Source organism: Rhipicephalus microplus, unplaced genomic scaffold, assembly GCF_043290135.1.
Source record: "Rhipicephalus microplus isolate Deutch F79 unplaced genomic scaffold, USDA_Rmic scaffold_12, whole genome shotgun sequence".
In the NCBI taxonomy this organism is placed as follows: domain Eukaryota; kingdom Metazoa; phylum Arthropoda; class Arachnida; order Ixodida; family Ixodidae; genus Rhipicephalus; species Rhipicephalus microplus.
The window spans coordinates 58,874,341-58,888,051 of NW_027464585.1; positions in this window are offsets into that span (position 1 = coordinate 58,874,341).

Here is a 13,711-nt window from a genome sequence, read left to right on the forward strand (position 1 = left end):
TAGGTTATGTTAGGTTAGGTTAGGTTACGTTAGGTTAGGTTAGGTCAGGTAAGGTTAGGTTACGTTAGAATAGGTTAGGTTAGGTTACGTTAGGTTAGGTTAAGTTAGGTTAGGTTAGGTTTGGTTAGGTTAGGTTAGGTTAGCTTAGGTTAGGTTAGGTTGGGTTGGGTTGGGTTAGGTTGGGTTAGGTTAGGTTAGGTTAGGTTAGGTTGGGTTAGGTTAGTTTAGGTTAGGTTAGGTTAGGTTAGGTTAAGTTGGGTTGGGTTAGGTTAGGTTAGGTTAGGTAAGGTTAGGTTAGGTTAGGTTAAGGTATGAACCGTCGTAAAACCGCATTAAACAATGTCACTTAGTGAGATGCAGTGTTTTTCACCTTTACAAGTTGGGAACTGTGATATCTAATGTGAAAGTGCTTGAAACCGTCGTAATGTTGTAGAAAGCAATGTAAAGTAGCGAGTAAAACGTTTTCTAACGATAGAAGTGCGAAGGTCATATTAGGTTGAGTTATGTTAGTTTAAGCTAGGTAGCGTCGTGAAACTACCAAAAACAACGTCATCTAACGAGATAGAGTTGTTTTATTGCGAGTACGAAACTGCGATAGGTGAAATGTTCTGAAAGCACACAAAACGGCATGAACAAGCCAAATACTGCGTGTTGTGCCGTTACAAGTGCGAAACTGCTATGTTGTGATATTCTCGTTAAAGCGCATGCAAGCATCGTGAAACCTTAAAGAACGATGTCATTTAGCGAGATACAGCGTTCTGTACTGCAATAAGTTGGTGAAAAACTGTGAGGTTATGCAAATATCCTAATTGTGAACGAAACAGTGTAATAGAGCGTTTTTTAATACAAGTGCGAATGTTAGGTTAGGTTAAGATATGAACCGTCGTAAAACCGCATTAAACAAAGTCACTTAGTGAGATGCAGTGTTTTTCACCATTACAAGTTGGGAACTGCGATATCTAATGTGAAAGCACTTGCAAACGTCGTTAGGTTAGGTTAGGTTAGGTTACGTTAGGTTAGGTTTGGTTAGGTTAGGTTAGGTTAGGTTAGGTTATGTTAGGTTAGGTTGGATTAGGTTAGGTTAGGTAACGTTAGGTTAAACTATGAACCGTCGTAAAACCGCAATAAACAATGTCACTTAGTGAGATGCAGTGTTTTTCACCTTTACAAGTCGGGAACTACGATATCTAATGTGAAAGCGCATGAAACCGTCGTAATCTTGTAGAAAACATTGTAAAGTTGCGAGTAAAACGTTTTCTAACGATAGAAGTGCGGAGGTTAGGTTAGGTTAGGTTAGTTTAAGCTAGGTAGCGTCGTGAAACTGCCAAAAACGACGTCATCTAACGAGATAGTGTTGTTTTATTGCGAGTATTAAACTGCGATAGGTAAAATGTTGTGAAAGCACACAAAACGGCATGAACAAGCCAAATACTGCGTGTTGTACCGTTACAAGTGCGAAACTGCTATGTTGTGACATTCTCGGTAAAGCGCATGCAAGTATCGTGAAACCTTAAAGAACGATGTCATTTAGCGAGATACAGCGTTCTGTACTGTAATAAGTTGGTGAGAAACTGTGAGGTCAAGCAAATATCGTAATTGTGAACGAAACAGTGTAATTGAGCGTCTTTTGATACAAGTGCGAATGTTAGGTTAGGTTGACATATCAACCGTCGTAAAACCGCATTAAACAATGTCACTTAGTGAGATGTAGTGTTTTTCAACATTACAAGTCGGGAACTACAATATCTAATGTGAAAGCGCATGAAACCGTCGTAATCTTGTAGAAAACATTGTAAAGTGGCGAGTAAAACGTTTTCTAACGATAGAAGTGCGAAGGTTAGGTTAGGTTAGGTTAGTTTGGGCTAGGTAGCGTCGTGAAACTACCAAAAACGACGTCATCTAACGAGATAGTGTTGTTTTATAGCGAGTATTAAACTGCGATAGGTGAAATGTTGTGAAAGCACACAAAACGGCATGAACAAGCCAAATACTGCGTGTTCTACCGTTACAAGTGCGAAACTGCTATATTGTGATATTCTCGTTAAAGCGCATGCAAGCATCGTGAAACCTTAAAGAACAATGTCATTTAGCGAGATACAGCGTTCTGTACTGCAATAAGTTGGTGAAAAACTGTGAGGTTATGCAAATATCCTAATTGTGAACGAAACAGTGTAATAGAGCGTTTTTTAATACAAGTGCGAATGTTAGGTTAGGTTAAGATATGAACCGTCGTAAAACCGCATTAATCAATGTCACTTAGTGAGATGCAGTGTTTTTCACCATTACAAGTCGGGAACTGCGATATCTAATGTGAAAGCGCTTGCAAACGTCGTTAGGTTAGGTTAGGTTAGGTTAGGTTACGTTAGGTTAGGATAGGTTAGGTTTGGTTAGGTTATGTTAGGTTAGGTTAGGTTAGGGTATCTTAGGTAAGGTTTGGTTAGGTTAGGTTAGGTTAGGTTGGTTTAGGTAAGGTTAGGTTAGGTTAAGATATGAACCGCGCTAAAACCGCGTTAAACAATGTCATTTAGTGAGATGCTGTGTTTTTCACCATTACAAGTCGGGAACTGCGATATCTAATGTGAAAGCGCATGAAACCGTCGTAATCTTGTAGAAAACATTGTAAAGTAGCGAATAAAACGTTTTCTAACGATAGAAGTGCGAAGGTCCGGTTAGTTTGAGTTATGTTAGTTTAAGCTAGGTAGCGTCGTGAAACCACCAAAAACGACGTCATCTAACGAGATAGTGTTCTTTTAATGCGAGTACGAAACTGCGACAGGTAAAATGTTGTGAAAGCACTCAAAACGGCATGAACAAGCCAAATACTGCGTGTTGTACCGTTACAAGTGCGAAACTGCTATGTTGTGACATTCTCGGTAAAGCGCATGCAAGTATCGTGAAACCTTAAAGAACGATGTCATTTAGCGAGATACAGCGTTCTGTACTGTAATAAGTTGGTGAGAAACTGTGAGGTCAAGCAAATATCGTAATTGTGAACGAAACAGTGTAATTGAGCGTCTTTAGATACAAGTGCGAATGTTAGGTTAGGTTGACATATCAACCGTCGTAAAACCGCATTAAACAATGTCACTTAGTGAGATGTAGTGTTTTTCAACATTACAAGTCGGGAACTACGATATCTAATGTGAAAGCGCATGAAACCGTCGTAATCTTGTAGAAAACATTGTAAAGTGGCGAGTAAAACGTTTTCTAACGATAGAAGTGCGAAGGTTAGGTTAGGTTAGGTTAGTTTAAGCTAGGTAGCGTCGTGAAACTACCAAAAACGACGTCATCTAACGAGATAGTGTTGTTTTATAGCGAGTATTAAACTGCGATAGGTGAAATGTTGTGAAAGCACACAAAACGGCATGAACAAGCCAAATACTGCGTGTTCTACCGTTACAAGTGCGAAACTGCTATATTGTGATATTCTCGTTTAAGCGCATGCAAGCATCGTGAAACCTTAAAGAACAATGTCATTTAGCGAGATACAGCGTTCTGTACTGCAATAAGTTGGTGAAAAACTGTGAGGTTATGCAAATATCCTAATTGTGAACGAAACAGTGTAATAGAGCGTTTTTTAATACAAGTGCGAATGTTAGGTTAGGTTAAGATATGAACCGTCGTAAAACCGCATTAATCAATGTCACTTAGTGAGATGCAGTGTTTTTCACCATTACAAGTCGGGAACTGCGATATTTAATGTGAAAGCGCTTGCAAACGTCGTTAGGTTAGGTTAGGTTAGGTTAGGTTAGGTTAGGTTAGGTTAGGTTAGGTTACGTTAGGTTAGGTTAGGTTAGGTTTGGTTAGGTTAGGTTAGGTTAGGTTAGGTTAGGGTATGTTAGGTAAGGTTTGGTTAGGTTAGGTTAGGTTAGGTTGGTTTAGGTAAGGTTAGGTTAGGTTAAGATATGAACCGCGCTAAAACCGCGTTAAACAATGTCACTTAGTGAGATGCTGTGTTTTTCACCATTACAAGTCGGGAACTGCGATATCTAATGTGAAAGCGCATGAAACCGTCGTAATCTTGTAGAAAACATTGTAAAGTAGCGAATAAAACGTTTTCTAACGATAGAAGTGCGAAGGTCCGGTTAGTTTGAGTTATGTTAGTTTAAGCTAGGTAGCGTCGTGAAACTACCAAAAACGACGTCATCTAACGAGATAGTGTTGTTTTAATGCGAGTACGAAACTGCGACAGGTAAAATGTTGTGAAAGCACTCAAAACGGCATGAACAAGCCAAATACTGCGTGTTGTACCGTTACAAGTGCGAAACTGCTATGTTGTGACATTCTCGGTAAAGCGCATGCAAGTATCGTGAAACCTTAAAGAACGATGTCATTTTGCGAGATACAGCGTTCTGTACTGTAATAAGTTGGTGAGAAACTGTGAGGTCAAGCAAATATCGTAATTGTGAACGAAACAGTGTAATTGAGCGTCTTTAGATACAAGTGCGAATGTTAGGTTAGGTTGACATATCAACCGTCGTAAAACCGCTATAAACAATGTCACTTAGTGAGATGTAGTGTTTTTCAACATTACAAGTCGGGAACTACGATATCTAATGTGAAAGCGCATGAAACCGTCGTAATCTTGTAGAAAACTTTGTAAAGTTGCGAGTAAAACGTTTTCTAACGATAGAAGTGCGAAGGTTAGGTTAGGTTAGGTTAGTTTAAGCTAGGTAGCGTCGTGAAACTACCAAAAACGACGGCATCTAACGAGATAGTGTTGTTTTATAGCGAGTAATAAACTGCGATAGGTGAAATGTTGTGAAAGCCCACAAAACGGCATGAACAAGCGAAATACTGCGTGTTCTACCGTTACAAGTGCGAAACTGCTATATTGTGATATTCTCGTTAAATCGCATGCAAGCATCGTGAAACCTTAAAGAACAATGTCATTTAGCGAGATACAGCGTTCTGTACTGCAATAAGTTGGTGAAAAACTGTGAGGTTATGCAAATATCGTAATTGTGAACAAAACAGTGTAATAGAGCGTTTTTAGATACAAGTGCGAATGTTAGGTTAGGTTAAGATATGAACCGTCGTAAAACCGCATTAAACAATGTCAATTACTGAGATGCAGTGTTTTTCACCTATAAAAGTGGGGAACTGCGATATTTAATGTGAAAGCGCTTGCAACCATCGTTAGGTTAGGTTAGGTTAGGTTAGGTTAGGTTTGGTTAGGTTAGGTTAGGTTAGGTTAGGTTAGATTAGGTTAGGTTGGGTTGAGTTGGGTTAGGTTAGGTTAGGTTAGGTTAGGTTGGGTTAGGTTAGGTTAGGTTAGGTTAGGTTACGTTAGGTTAGGTTACGTTAGGTTAGGTTAGGTTAGGTTACGTTAGGTTAGGTTAGGTTAGGTAAGGATAATTTGGTTAGGTTAGGTAAGGTTAGGTTAGGTTAGGTTAAATTGGGTTGGGTGTTGTTGGGTTGGGTTGGGTTGGGTTAGGTTGGGTTAGGTTAGGTTAGGTTACGTTAGGTTAGGTTAGGTTAGGTTACGTTAGGTTATGTTAGGTTAGGTTAGGTTACGTTAGGTTAGGTTAGGTCAGGTAAGGTTAGGTTACGTTAGAATAGGTTAGGTTAGGTTACGTTAGGTTAGGTTAAGTTAGGTTAGGTTAGGTTTGGTTAGGTTAGGTTAGGTTAGCTTAGGTTAGGTTAGGTTGGGTTGGGTTCGGTTAGGTTGGGTTAGGTTAGGTTAGGTTAGGTTAGGTTAGGTTAGGTTTGGTTAGGTTAGGTTAGGTTAGGTTATGTTAGGTTAGGTTGGGTTAGGTTAGGTTAGGTTACGTTAGGTTAAGGTATGAACCGTCGTAAAACCGCAATAAACAATGTCACTTAGTGAGATGCCGTGTTTTTCACCTTTACAAGTTGGGAACTGCGATATCTAATGTGAAAGCGCTTGAAACCGTCGTAATGTTGTAGAAAGCAATGTAAAGTAGCGAGTAAAACGTTTTCTAACGATAGAAGTGCGAAGGTTATGTTAGGTTGAGTTATGTTAGTTTAAGCTAGGTAGCGTCGTGAAACCACCAAAAACGACGTCATCTAACGAGATAGTGTTGTTTTATTGCGAGTACGAAACTGCGATAGGCAAAATGTTGTGAAAGCACACAAAACGGCATGAACAAGCCAAATACTGCGTGTTGTACCGTTACAAGTGCGAAAGTGCTATGTTGTGACATTCTCGGTAAAGCGCATGCAAGTATCGTGAAACCTTAAAGAACGATGTCATTTAGCGAGATACAGCGTTCTGTACTGTAATAAGTTGGTGAGAAACTGTGAGGTCAAGCAAATATCGTAATTGTGAACGAAACAGTGTAATTGAGCGTCTTTAGATACAAGTGCGAATGTTAGGTTAGGTTGACATATCAACCGTCGTAAAACCGCATTTAGCAATGTCACTTAGTGAGATGTAGTGTTTTTCAACATTACAAGTCGGGAACTACAATATCTAATGTGAAAGCGCATGAAACCGTCGTAATCTTGTAGAAAACATTGTAAAGTGGCGAGTAAAACGTTTTCTAACGATAGAAGTGCGAAGGTTAGGTTAGGTTAGGTTAGTTTAAGCTAGGTAGCGTCGTGAAACTACCAAAAACGACGTCATCTAACGAGATAGTGTTGTTTTATAGCGAGTAATAAACTGCGATAGGTGAAATGTTGTGAAAGCACACAAAACGGCATGAATAAGCCAAATACTGCGTGTTCTACCGTTACAAGTGCGAAACTCCTATATTGTGATATTCTCGTTAAATCGCATGCAAGCATCGTGAAACCTTAAAGAACAATGTCATTTAGCGAGATACAGCGTTCTGTACTGCAATAAGTTGGTGAAAAACTGTGAGTTTATGCAAATATCGTAATTGTGAACAAAACAGTGTAATAGAGCGTTTTTAGATACAAGTGCGAATGTTAGGTTAGGTTAAGATATGAACCGTCGTAAAACCGCATTAAACAATGTCAATTACTGAGATGCAGTGTTTTTCACCATTAAAAATGGGGAACTGCGATATTTAATGTGAAAGCGCTTGCAACCGTCGTTAGGTTAGGTTAGGTTAGGTTAGGTTAGGTTAGGTTAGGTTACGTTAGGTTAGGTTTGGTTAGGTTAGGTTAGGTTAGGTTAGGTTTGGTTAGGTTAGGTTAGGTTAGGTTATGTTAGGTTAGGTTGGGTTAGGTTAGGTTAGGTTACGTTAGGTTAAGGTATGAACCGTCTTAAAACCGCAATAAACAATGTCACTTAGTGAGATGCAGTGTTTTTCACCTTTACAAGTCGGGAACTACGATATCTAATGTGAAAGCGCATGAAACCGTCGTAATCTTGTAGAAAACATTGTAAAGTTGCGAGTAAAACGTTTTCTAACGATAGAAGTGCGGAGGTTAGGTTAGGTTAGGTTAGTTTAAGCTAGGTAGCGTCGTGAAACTACCAAAAACGACGTCATCTAACGAGATAGTGTTGTTTTATAGCGAGTATTAAACTGCGATAGGTGAAATGTTGTGAAAGCACACAAAACGGCATGAACAAGCCAAATACTGCGTGTTCTACCGTTACAAGTGCGAAACTGCTATATTGTGATATTCTCGTTAAAGCGCATGCAAGTATCGTGAAACCTTAAAGAACGATGTCATTTAGCGAGATACAGCGTTCTGTACTGTAATAAGTTGGTGAGAAACTGTGAGGTCAAGCAAATATCGTAATTGTGAACGAAACAGTGTAATTGAGCGTCTTTTGATACAAGTGCGAATGTTAGGTTAGGTTGACATATCAACCGTCGTAAAACCGCATTAAACAATGTCACTTAGTGAGATGTAGTGTTTTTCAACATTACAAATCGGGAACTACAATATCTAATGTGAAAGCGCATGAAACCGTCGTAATCTTGTAGAAAACATTGTAAAGTGGCGAGTAAAACGTTTTCTAACGATAGAAGTGCGAAGGTTAGGTTAGGTTAGGTTAGTTTAAGCTAGGTAGCGTCGTGAAACTACCAAAAACGACGTCATCTAACGAGATAGTGTTGTTTTATAGCGAGTATTAAACTGCGATAGGTGAAATGTTGTGAAAGCACACAAAACGGCATGAACAAGCCAAATACTGCGTGTTCTACCGTTACAAGTGCGAAACTGCTATATTGTGATATTCTCGTTAAAGCGCATGCAAGCATCGTGAAACCTTAAAGAACAATGTCATTTAGCGAGATACAGCGTTCTGTACTGCAATAAGTTGGTGAAAAACTGTGAGGTTATGCAAATATCCTAATTGTGAACGAAACAGTGTAATAGAGCGTTTTTTAATACAAGTGCGAATGTTAGGTTAGGTTAAGATATGAACCGTCGTAAAACCGCATTAATCAATGTCACTTAGTGAGATGCAGTGTTTTTCACCATTACAAGTCGGGAACTGCGATATCTAATGTGAAAGCGCTTGCAAACGTCGTTAGGTTAGGTTAGGTTAGGTTAGGTTACGTTAGGTTAGGATAGGTTAGGTTTGGTTAGGTTATGTTAGGTTAGGTTAGGTTAGGGTATCTTAGGTAAGGTTTGGTTAGGTTAGGTTAGGTTAGGTTGGTTTCGGTAAGGTTAGGTTAGGTTAAGATATGAACCGCGCTAAAACCGCGTTAAACAATGTCATTTAGTGAGATGCTGTGTTTTTCACCATTACAAGTCGGGAACTGCGATATCTAATGTGAAAGCGCATGAAACCGTCGTAATCTTGTAGAAAACATTGTAAAGTAGCGAATAAAACGTTTTCTAACGATAGAAGTGCGAAGGTCCGGTTAGTTTGAGTTATGTTAGTTTGAGCTAGGTAGCGTCGTGAAACCACCAAAAACGACGTCATCTAACGAGATAGTGTTCTTTTAATGCGAGTACGAAACTGCGACAGGTAAAATGTTGTGAAAGCACTCAAAACGGCATGAACAAGCCAAATACTGCGTGTTGTACCGTTACAAGTGCGAAACTGCTATGTTGTGACATTCTCGGTAAAGCGCATGCAAGTATCGTGAAACCTTAAAGAACGATGTCATTTAGCGAGATACAGCGTTCTGTACTGTAATAAGTTGGTGAGAAACTGTGAGGTCAAGCAAATATCGTAATTGTGAACGAAACAGTGTAATTGAGCGTCTTTAGATACAAGTGCGAATGTTAGGTTAGGTTGACATATCAACCGTCGTAAAACCGCATTAAACAATGTCACTTAGTGAGATGTAGTGTTTTTCAACATTACAAGTCGGGAACTACGATATCTAATGTGAAAGCGCATGAAACCGTCGTAATCTTGTAGAAAACATTGTAAAGTGGCGAGTAAAACGTTTTCTAACGATAGAAGTGCGAAGGTTAGGTTAGGTTAGGTTAGTTTAAGCTAGGTAGCGTCGTGAAACTACCAAAAACGACGTCATCTAACGAGATAGTGTTGTTTTATAGCGAGTATTAAACTGCGATAGGTGAAATGTTGTGAAAGCACACAAAACGGCATGAACAAGCCAAATACTGCGTGTTCTACCGTTACAAGTGCGAAACTGCTATATTGTGATATTCTCGTTAAAGCGCATGCAAGCATCGTGAAACCTTAAAGAACAATGTCATTTAGCGAGATACAGCGTTCTGTACTGCAATAAGTTGGTGAAAAACTGTGAGGTTATGCAAATATCCTAATTGTGAACGAAACAGTGTAATAGAGCGTTTTTTAATACAAGTGCGAATGTTAGGTTAGGTTAAGATATGAACCGTCGTAAAACCGCATTAATCAATGTCACTTAGTGAGATGCAGTGTTTTTCACCATTACAAGTCGGGAACTGCGATATTTAATGTGAAAGCGCTTGCAAACGTCGTTAGGTTAGGTTAGGTTAGGTTAGGTTAGGTTAGGTTAGGTTAGGTTACGTTAGGTTAGGTTAGGTTAGGTTTGGTTAGGTTAGGTTAGGTTAGGTTAGGGTATGTTAGGTAAGGTTTGGTTAGGTTAGGTTAGGTTAGGTTGGTTTAGGTAAGGTTAGGTTAGGTTAAGATATGAACCGCGCTAAAACCGCGTTAAACAATGTCACTTAGTGAGATGCTGTGTTTTTCACCATTACAAGTCGGGAACTGCGATATCTAATGTGAAAGCGCATGAAACCGTCGTAATCTTGTAGAAAACATTGTAAAGTAGCGAATAAAACGTTTTCTAACGATAGAAGTGCGAAGGTCCGGTTAGTTTGAGTTATGTTAGTTTAAGCTAGGTAGCGTCGTGAAACTACCAAAAACGACGTCATCTAACGAGATAGTGTTGTTTTAATGCGAGTACGAAACTGCGACAGGTAAAATGTTGTGAAAGCACTCAAAACGGCATGAACAAGCCAAATACTGCGTGTTTTCCGTTACAAGTGCGAAACTGCTATGTTGTGACATTCTCGGTAAAGCGCATGCAAGTATCGTGAAACCTTAAAGAACGATGTCATTTAGCGAGATACAGCGTTCTGTACTGTAATAAGTTGGTGAGAAACTGTGAGGTCAAGCAAATATCGTAATTGTGAACGAAACAGTGTAATTGAGCGTCTTTAGATACAAGTGCGAATGTTAGGTTAGGTTGACATATCAACCGTCGTAAAACCGCTATAAACAATGTCACTTAGTGAGATGTAGTGTTTTTCAACATTACAAGTCGGGAACTACGATATCTAATGTGAAAGCGCATGAAACCGTCGTAATCTTGTAGAAAACTTTGTAAAGTTGCGAGTAAAACGTTTTCTAACGATAGAAGTGCGAAGGTTAGGTTAGGTTAGGTTAGTTTAAGCTAGGTAGCGTCGTGAAACTACCAAAAACGACGGCATCTAACGAGATAGTGTTGTTTTATAGCGAGTAATAAACTGCGATAGGTGAAATGTTGTGAAAGCCCACAAAACGGCATGAACAAGCGAAATACTGCGTGTTCTACCGTTACAAGTGCGAAACTGCTATATTGTGATATTCTCGTTAAATCGCATGCAAGCATCGTGAAACCTTAAAGAACAATGTCATTTAGCGAGATACAGCGTTCTGTACTGCAATAAGTTGGTGAAAAACTGTGAGGTTATGCAAATATCGTAATTGTGAACAAAACAGTGTAATAGAGCGTTTTTAGATACAAGTGCGAATGTTAGGTTAGGTTAAGATATGAACCGTCGTAAAACCGCATTAAACAATGTCAATTACTGAGATGCAGTGTTTTTCACCTATAAAAGTGGGGAACTGCGATATTTAATGTGAAAGCGCTTGCAACCATCGTTAGGTTAGGTTAGGTTAGGTTAGGTTAGGTTTGGTTAGGTTAGGTTAGGTTAGGTTAGGTTAGATTAGGTTAGGTTGGGTTGAGTTGGGTTAGGTTAGGTTAGGTTAGGTTAGGTTGGGTTAGGTTAGGTTAGGTTAGGTTAGGTTACGTTAGGTTAGGTTACGTTAGGTTAGGTTAGGTTAGGTTACGTTAGGTTAGGTTAGGTTAGGTAAGGATAATTTGGTTAGGTTAGGTAAGGTTAGGTTAGGTTAGGTTAAATTGGGTTGGGTGTTGTTGGGTTGGGTTGGGTTGGGTTAGGTTGGGTTAGGTTAGGTTAGGTTACGTTAGGTTAGGTTAGGTTAGGTTACGTTAGGTTATGTTAGGTTAGGTTAGGTTACGTTAGGTTAGGTTAGGTCAGGTAAGGTTAGGTTACGTTAGAATAGGTTAGGTTAGGTTACGTTAGGTTAGGTTAAGTTAGGTTAGGTTAGGTTTGGTTAGGTTAGGTTAGGTTAGCTTAGGTTAGGTTAGGTTGGGTTGGGTTCGGTTAGGTTGGGTTAGGTTAGGTTAGGTTAGGTTAGGTTAGGTTAGGTTTGGTTAGGTTAGGTTAGGTTAGGTTATGTTAGGTTAGGTTGGGTTAGGTTAGGTTAGGTTACGTTAGGTTAAGGTATGAACCGTCGTAAAACCGCAATAAACAATGTCACTTAGTGAGATGCCGTGTTTTTCACCTTTACAAGTTGGGAACTGCGATATCTAATGTGAAAGCGCTTGAAACCGTCGTAATGTTGTAGAAAGCAATGTAAAGTAGCGAGTAAAACGTTTTCTAACGATAGAAGTGCGAAGGTTATGTTAGGTTGAGTTATGTTAGTTTAAGCTAGGTAGCGTCGTGAAACCACCAAAAACGACGTCATCTAACGAGATAGTGTTGTTTTATTGCGAGTACGAAACTGCGATAGGCAAAATGTTGTGAAAGCACACAAAACGGCATGAACAAGCCAAATACTGCGTGTTGTACCGTTACAAGTGCGAAAGTGCTATGTTGTGACATTCTCGGTAAAGCGCATGCAAGTATCGTGAAACCTTAAAGAACGATGTCATTTAGCGAGATACAGCGTTCTGTACTGTAATAAGTTGGTGAGAAACTGTGAGGTCAAGCAAATATCGTAATTGTGAACGAAACAGTGTAATTGAGCGTCTTTAGATACAAGTGCGAATGTTAGGTTAGGTTGACATATCAACCGTCGTAAAACCGCATTTAGCAATGTCACTTAGTGAGATGTAGTGTTTTTCAACATTACAAGTCGGGAACTACAATATCTAATGTGAAAGCGCATGAAACCGTCGTAATCTTGTAGAAAACATTGTAAAGTGGCGAGTAAAACGTTTTCTAACGATAGAAGTGCGAAGGTTAGGTTAGGTTAGGTTAGTTTAAGCTAGGTAGCGTCGTGAAACTACCAAAAACGACGTCATCTAACGAGATAGTGTTGTTTTATAGCGAGTAATAAACTGCGATAGGTGAAATGTTGTGAAAGCACACAAAACGGCATGAATAAGCCAAATACTGCGTGTTCTACCGTTACAAGTGCGAAACTCCTATATTGTGATATTCTCGTTAAATCGCATGCAAGCATCGTGAAACCTTAAAGAACAATGTCATTTAGCGAGATACAGCGTTCTGTACTGCAATAAGTTGGTGAAAAACTGTGAGTTTATGCAAATATCGTAATTGTGAACAAAACAGTGTAATAGAGCGTTTTTAGATACAAGTGCGAATGTTAGGTTAGGTTAAGATATGAACCGTCGTAAAACCGCATTAAACAATGTCAATTACTGAGATGCAGTGTTTTTCACCATTAAAAATGGGGAACTGCGATATTTAATGTGAAAGCGCTTGCAACCGTCGTTAGGTTAGGTTAGGTTAGGTTAGGTTAGGTTAGGTTAGGTTTGGTTAGGTTAGGTTAGGTTAGGTTAGATTAGGTTAGGTTGGGTTGAGTTGGGTTAGGTTAGGTTAGGTTAGGTTAGGTTGGGTTAGGTTAGGTTAGGTTAGGTTACGTTAGGTTAGGTTACGTTAGGTTAGGTTAGGTTAGGTTACGTTAGGTTAGGTTAGGTTAGGTAAGGATAATTTGGTTAGGTTAGGTAAGGTTAGGTTAGGTTAGGTTAGGTTAGGTTGGGTTGGGTGTTGTTGGGTTGGGTTGGGTTGGGTTAGGTTGGGTTAGGTTAGGTTAGGTTACGTTAGGTTAGGTTAGGTTACGTTAGGTTATGTTAGGTTAGGTTAGGTTACGTTAGGTTAGGTTAGGTCAGGTAAGGTTAGGTTACGTTAGAATAGGTTGGGTTAGGTTACGTTAGGTTAGGTTAAGTTAGGTTAGGTTAGGTTTGGTTAGGTTAGGTTAGGTTAGCTTAGGTTAGGTTAGGTTGGGTTGGGTTGGGTTAGGTTGGGTTAGGTTAGGTTAGGTTAGGTTAGGTTGGGTTAGGTTAGTTTAGGTTAGGTTAGGTTAGGTTAGGTTAAGTTGGGTTGGGTTAGGTTAGGT